This window comes from Rhipicephalus microplus, chromosome 7 (assembly GCF_043290135.1).
Source record: "Rhipicephalus microplus isolate Deutch F79 chromosome 7, USDA_Rmic, whole genome shotgun sequence".
In the NCBI taxonomy this organism is placed as follows: Eukaryota; Metazoa; Arthropoda; class Arachnida; order Ixodida; family Ixodidae; genus Rhipicephalus; species Rhipicephalus microplus.
In genome coordinates, this window is record NC_134706.1 from 80218018 (window position 1) to 80225726 (window position 7709).

The following is a 7709-nucleotide window of genomic DNA, read 5'->3' on the forward strand; positions in this document are numbered from 1 at the left end:
ACAGACTGGTTTGTGTGGCTATTCGACGCTGGGCGACGATGTGCCGAAACCTGGCCCCGTAACTGTATGTTACACAGCAAATGTCGTCGAAAGACGATAGTCTTTTGTCTGGAGAGATTGAACAAAACATTTATTTGATGTTCTGCGCAAGGAAATCGTGGACTGGTATTCTGGAGGCGCTGCGTTAGAGTGCCTCTAGCGTACAGCGGAGGCGAACTAGCGCATCAAGTCACGTCACACGTGAGACATGAGCGTTATCTGGCAGTAATCCTGGAAAACCGGGCACGCGCTGTGTGCACTGTCTCTGAAGTGGTAAGGTGTAGAACACAAGGCGACGGGTAGGTGCCACCACCGTGTCGTCTTAGGAAAGCATTGAAAATGCCGTTTCGTGCAAGCGCTTCATGGCCAGCACAGCGTTATAAAGGCTACGATCCTTAAAATTACTTATGTATGCATTCTGTAGTAAAACATACACATACATAATATTGACGGTGTTGTCATGGGGCCTAAGATATGCGCAATAATTGCTTTTTTATTTAACAATCGCACAAGTATGAACGCTATACTTTGAGCAATATTGGTGGGTGCTGTAGATGGGGTCAGCCATTTGAAGTATCGTTTTGTCACTTTGGTGCCGTTGAGGGTATTGTTAAGGGTGGACAAGCAGCCAGACCAACATTTTTTCGTCGAAGGTGTGCCCAAGGAAGACTATCGTCTTTAATATGTCCAGCAGTGAAGGTCACATGTGAACAGCACTCTAATCATTTCACTTTGGTGCCGTTTACTGTACTGTTAAAGGTGGACAGACAGAAAGACCAACATTTTTTCGTCGAAGGTGTGCCCAAAAAAGACTATCGTTTTATATGTCAAGTAGTCAAGGTAACACATGAACAGCCCTGTAATCATTTCAGCCACAGGAGTGTCGCCTCGGCCACGTTCACTTGGACTTGGTAAGATCTATACCCTTTCTCAGAGTTACAGACTCCAGCTCACATGTGTTGACTGCTACTGACGGTGGCCTGAGGCGACGCCGATTGTGGACGTCACAGCCGAGATTGTCGCACAGGCGTTTTCTGTAGTGACGTTGGTTTCACGCTATGGCTGCCCATGGCGCATATCAACCGAGAGTGCACGGCAATTTCAGAGCAATCGATTCTCTGCGCTGCGAAGCTCCTGGGAACACAACTCCAGTACACCACGGCTTACCACCCAGCGAGCAATGGAATGGTGGAGCGGCTATAGCGTCGACAGAAGGCAGCATTAATGGCCAAGTTAAATAGAGAACACTGGGCCGAGAAGCTCTCTCTCGCCCTTCTGGGGCTGCGTATCACGACAAAAAAGACCTAGGATTCAGTGCAGCGAAAGTTCTGTACGGCTCTACAATCCGACTACCTGGAGAATTCTTTGGTGAGAAGCCAAACCGTACGCCAACACCTTTAGAACTAAAGAAAGGCTTCATTTCTGCTTGGAAAACCTGGAATTCAAGGGGCCCCACGTCAGCGACAACAAAAAAGTGTTTTCGTTCCCAGAGAAGAATGTGGCAGCCCATTTGTTCATGCGGTGGGACACAGTGAAAGCGCCATTGACTCCTACGTACGACATGCCTTTGCGCATGTCGTACGTAGGAGGTGAACGAGGAGATATTTGTATTGTGGGCATTTAGTATACCAATCCTCTTTATCTGTACATTCTCATCATTATCATATGTCTAAAGCATCCTCATCGTTGTCACGTAGCATCATCATCTTGGTTCGTTCATCTCAGCTGTCGGCTGCTGGTTCCTCGGGCCTAGTAAAGGCCTTTCAAACCAAGACTTCATACGTGGTGGGGGTGCTGGGTATATTGATGCATGGGGAACTAGGTCTGAACATAGAGAGTAAGGAGAGGGAAAGCCAGCTTTCTTACGGGTGCAAGAAACTACGCAACACTTAGATGTGTTGAGCGTCATTTGTGAGTGAGCACACCAATGAATAATTCGGTCGAATTCCTCTTGCAAACTACACTAGTCTTCAGAGCTTATAGTCCGAGATAAATTAAAAAATAGATGTTACAAGGCAAATTATTATTATAAATCAGAAACAGGAGGCCTAATATACTACGCAAGAACAGATCTGATTACTCAAGTGACGTAAATGAGTTGGATTTATTGACAAATGTGAAGTGCTGTCGATCAGATGAAAATTCCGGAGACGAGATAGTGGTAATCAGTCGAGTCTAAGTTGCGATAGCTTAGCTATTTGGTAACAGTGAGTAACTCTGTCAAAATCTTTCACAAAGTTGAAAAAATGCAACCATTGATGTCCATATTAGTCACACCATTACGTTCCGACGTAAATTCTAAAATTTCAGTACCAAAAGAAAACGTTTTTCGAAATTAGGGTTGATTTACAAAGAAGTTATTTGACTCAAGATCACTCTAAATATGGAAGACAATGACGTGTTCAAACAGCTTTCAAGAAATCTATCTATCTATCTATCTATCTATCTATCTATCTATCTATCTATCTATCTATCTATCTATCTATCTATCTATCTATCTATCTATCTATCTATCTATCTATCTATCTCACCGCCTACGTCAGGAAGTCTGACAAGTATTTGTGGGTAAATGGTTTGATGACTGTGGCTCCCTGTTTTTCATATGCTTAGTGTCACAATCCTCTCAAGTACGTCGTCAAACACGTTTTGCCAGACAGTCGCGCCTGCCCCCGGGCAGGTATAAGCTGCATGTATGCGCGTATGTGCCGCAGGTAATTGACACTTTTCATGAACTCAGGGGTTGTCAGAAATAAATGGTGGTAATTTTAATGTGTGAGCGTTCGGAAAAACCTGCAGCAACCTAACGCTTCGCCTTTAGGAGTTGAAAGTGATTGCAATTTTTTGTTCCTTGCGCGTACTTCGAAGGCATAGTGCATGGAAGCTTTTCGAACTTGCTATGCACCCACTACGTGACCTAAAAAGAATAGGCCCAGTAGTGTGTTTGTGTGTCTTTTGTAGTGATGACCGGCTTTAAGCCATCAAGCCATTTTTTATTATTGCATGTTCTGACGCACGCTAGCAATGGGTGCTTGTACAAAGCATTACTACTGCAATATTTCATATTGCGTGTGTTTATAAAGCATGAAACCTACTTTCGCTGAATTTCCAAAAAGAGAGAGTTCTTTTCACTGTATTCACAAGCAGACAAGTGGCCATGTGGTAGTACATCCGCTTGCCACGTAATCTACTCGTGTTTGATCCCCAACCGAACCCAAATGACCCTGCTTCGGTCTCCACTGTGGTCCAGCAGTTTTATTACCTGTTTTATTTGCATCGTTTTTGAATTTACGCTCATTCATAAGACAATGATTTTTCACTCACAAACAACGACGCAGACGCCGACAACAATTCCAACACCAATGCCAGAATTTCTGTGAAAAGAGCTCTTTAACGCTACTACGGTAAAAGCTGAGAATGCCTATGTTGACCAGAGCATCGTAAAGTAAAGGTGTCAGGGCCCCATGAGAAATCAAACCACAGCATTATGTCTAGCCAGCACGTAATCTACCTCAGAGCCAAGCCACGTGTAGCAACTGTTTTTTAACTAGACTGTAATATTCGTTAAGCGTCCATTAGAGATGTAGCGATGGCTATTAAATTTCATAAACATTACAGGTTCGCTCCTACAATACAGCCGTCACGTCTGGTTAAGACCAACTGTAGGTAAGCGCAATGCACTAAGGTTATTGATAGTTTATATCAACCAAGGAACAGCTTGAGACAGACATTGGCAATTATATTTCGAGAGCGTTAGGAAAGATCGGTGTCGCGAATTTCTACGAAGCGAATTAAGACAAATAGGCCAAGCTATAGATTCTAAGTACCTTAAACTCATCGCTGAAGTCAGCGGCTAGTGTAAAAAACGTACAGGTACATGGACGGATGCGTGAATGAACAAACAGTTGGCGGTATGCAGGGATGAAGCTACATGTGGATGTATTCTTCTGCTGCTGCAAACACCGACGTTGCTGTTACCATTGCCACGCAACAGTAAGGCTGCAACTGTTTAGCATATGTCTATGCATACCACAGTCCTAGCTTCATGTCAGAACGTTTCGCTCAATAAATAAGAGTAACCAAATCATCCCCTCTCCTCATGCTTCGCATAATGTCCATTCGCAACACACGAGTGAACTGGCGAGGTTTTTAGCTGTAAGGTGACGCTGATCAGCCTTCTTTTCTGTAGTAAGTAATTACGGAGGTTACTTCTGCCTATATGCTTCCCTAGTAACGAATTGTGTTTTACAGCGTCGCATTTTATTACGCCAAAGTGCATAGCAGCAAGCCAGAAACCACACCTAGGGTCGAAAGGAGGTGCGTGTTGATGTGGTCCCCGTTCCATAAAGAAAAACTGACGGCTACACGGCATTTTTCAAAACAACTATGTGAACAAAAATTGCGGGACTCTTAAGCTACGCCATTAAGATTTGAACACGATAGCGATATCCTGTCCCTAGTGCGTACTCCGTACTTCAACTCTCCTCTCCCCTTTTTAGGGTTCATTTTGTGCAAACATATTTAGGTGGGGTTTGAATGGCGTAATACGTACTGAGCTCAAAATCGCATGTATTTTCGGAGCTTTAGCATACGGCTCCATTCGGTAAAATTGGTAGCATGCTTTGAACCACGAGAAATGGCGTGCGTGAAGTCTTTTCCAGCTTGCTAAGCAGCCACTACGTAGCCTCAAGGTAAAATGCGGTGTAACGTGTGTGCCTTTCTTGGTGGGTGACGGGATTTGAACTGTGAACTCTGTATGATAATCACATGTTCCGACGCCCGATGGCAAGGAAGCTTGTACCACACATTTTTTCGGCAATATTTCATATTGAATTGTGAAGAATTTATACAGGCATGTGCCTTTGTAAAGCAAGAAAGTTGCTTTCACTGCTTTATTAAGCAGAAGAAGTTATTTTGACTGTACTCACAAGGAAATTTTGCAAAAGCCTTTGATCGCGTGAACCATTCAATTAACTTTTTTTCTTCCTGAACATGTATATATTGGCTCCTTTGTACATAAGGGTGTCAGGCTTTGTTATGATCATTCTTCGACTCATTCGTTTGCTAAACGTCACTTCTCTGAACCTGTTTTACTGGCTCTTCTGTAAAGCAAGGATGCTCAATGTTGCCACATCTGTCCGCCTTTTTCCCAACCTCTGATTCTTGGAAAATTCTAAACGCTAAGTATAAACAAAAAATTCCAATTTCATTTGAAAATTGCTTGTTTGAAACACGCCAATGTGATGTTTTCAATGACAAATATTCTGTTTTTTTTAGGGCACATCAAGCGCCTTTGAAGAGTCAGTGCTGGAGCTGTGTTATTTATCATTTTTATTATTCCCATCAATGTAGGCATTGGCTGTAATATACGGCTATTTGCAGATTGCGTTATTAACGGAAAAAAACTCAAAATGAACATCATGTCACTGACCTACAAACTACCTTTCTACGTATTCATCAATAGCGTCTCAAGTGACGAATGAATTTAAACACACTAACAAGTGCGTCCATGTGTGTATTTAAAAAAATAATCAGTCGTAACTACAATTTAAGACAAAACATTTTAGATAGAAGATGTAAGTGCAAGTACTTGGGTGTATTATTGTCACACGATTTTTCCTTGAATGCGCATGTGAATTGTGTGGTTGCTAAGGCTGCGGTGGAATTGAACTATATTCAAAGGAGTTTGAGATGTGGAGATTTTCAGCTTAGGAGCATGGCTTTTCTCATTTGTATTCGACCAATTTCGGAATATGCTTGTACTCTTAGGGACCCGACGCAAGTAGGCTTGATTAATTATTTAGAGAAAAGTTCAAAAGTGAGTGGTAAGGTTTGTCTTTACTCGGTATGAAAGAAATAACTGTTGTACCGAAATGCAAAAAGTATTAAACTGGGAGTCACTTTAATCACGCCGTAGAAAATAACGTTTGAAGCTGTCATATCAGAAATTTTGTTTTAAAACTGGAATTAAAAAAACATCTTTTTAAAAGAGCCAGAGTGCATATCTGAACGTATAGATCAAATACACAAAATAAGGCCATACCGGGCCAGGATGAAACCTGCACGCGAAGTAATTTTTTTTCTTGTCAAAACGTTTAACGAGTGGAATGTTCTGCTGTCTGAGCAAGTGTGCAGTAACTATGAAGATGTGTTTTTTTCATGTTTGTAACCCCCTGCTGTAACGACATGGGGCTGTACGCCGAGCCCTTTTGCAGGGTTTAATTGGACTAGCATTCAACCAAAGTATCTAGGTGTGCCACTAGATGCTTATCAATTGAGGGCATACTAATGGAAGGAGCGCGTTTCTACGCCAGACAGGGGCATTTGTCCCATATCGCCTTTAATTTATTAATTGAGCCATATCTTGTAACAGATTTTTTACCACAAAGATTTACTATGTCTTGCACCATATTCATTGTGCCAGGTTCTATGTGGAACGCTTTGATCATCTTTTTGCTACTTTCGTATGGTGTTCGACGTTTGAGTCTATGCGTCAAGAGAACATATTCAGGAGAGTTGTTTATGGAGGTTTCGGTTTCAAACATCGTTATCTATGATAAACAGTTCGACGACTCCCCTTTTTCTGTGATAGTGCCCATCCCATCATTCGTTCATTCTTGCAAGTTACACTTGTTAATTCCTTACCTGACATTGCTGTTTCTTCAAACTTTTTCATGCACTCGTGTTTGCAGGTACTTACTGAGGAGGTTTACTCTGTAGATAGGTTTATTAAAACTCGCTTTTCAATGCAACATTCGTATACAGTTTTACGCAAGATTATATGCAATGACTGCCTATTTATACTCTTCCCTCCTCCATGTATCGCTCAAAATACTCTGATCTTCAAGGCCATGATGTGTTGAAATGGGTGTGAAAAATGTATGTTTTTGCAAATTAAAAAACCACAACCTTTTATAAACATTCTTCTGAAACACTACCCATTAAAACTTGGTTTAAAAAGCTACTTTCGTCTCGTCTGTTAATTGCCGTCTCTGTGGTGTACCTACAATGTTAAATCATTGCTTCATTAACTGCAAACCCACCCTTGTTTTCTGAGATGTCCTCCAACGTGCTCTACAGAAAAATGTGTTAATTATTTCGCACGTTGTTCGTTATCTTATGCCACCATCTCTTGATTAAGTGCGATGCGATAAGTTTTTTCTCATCAGTATACGCAGTCTATGAAAGACACGTATGCAGGACCGCGACTCTCCCTAGACCATATTAACCTAAACCTTCGAATTTCTTTCTCAGCAGTGCTTGTACGCTTCTTGTCGCTATAAGACTGCAACAGTGAAACTCTGTACAATATTGTATCCTATTTTAATACGCGTTCTAATAAATGCCAAGTTAAAAAATAGATGCGGGGCTGTGTGGTTGAATATCTGCTTGAAACCCAAAAGACCAACGTTCCATCCCAACTCAGATAGAGAGTTTTCTTACTTATTTTCTTTGCATGCTTCTCGGTTGTTCGATCACCCAAACATAATAATTTATCGCTCACAACCTACGACGCCGACGCCGGAAGTTCTAAGAAACGAGTTCTTTAACGCTTTTGCATTATTATGTCATTCGTGAACGTAGGGTTTCTCATATTCTTACCTAGAGGGGAATATGGCACCAGTGAGCTGCTGGATGCAAAGGTATACATTGATATACGTGAGCTACGGACT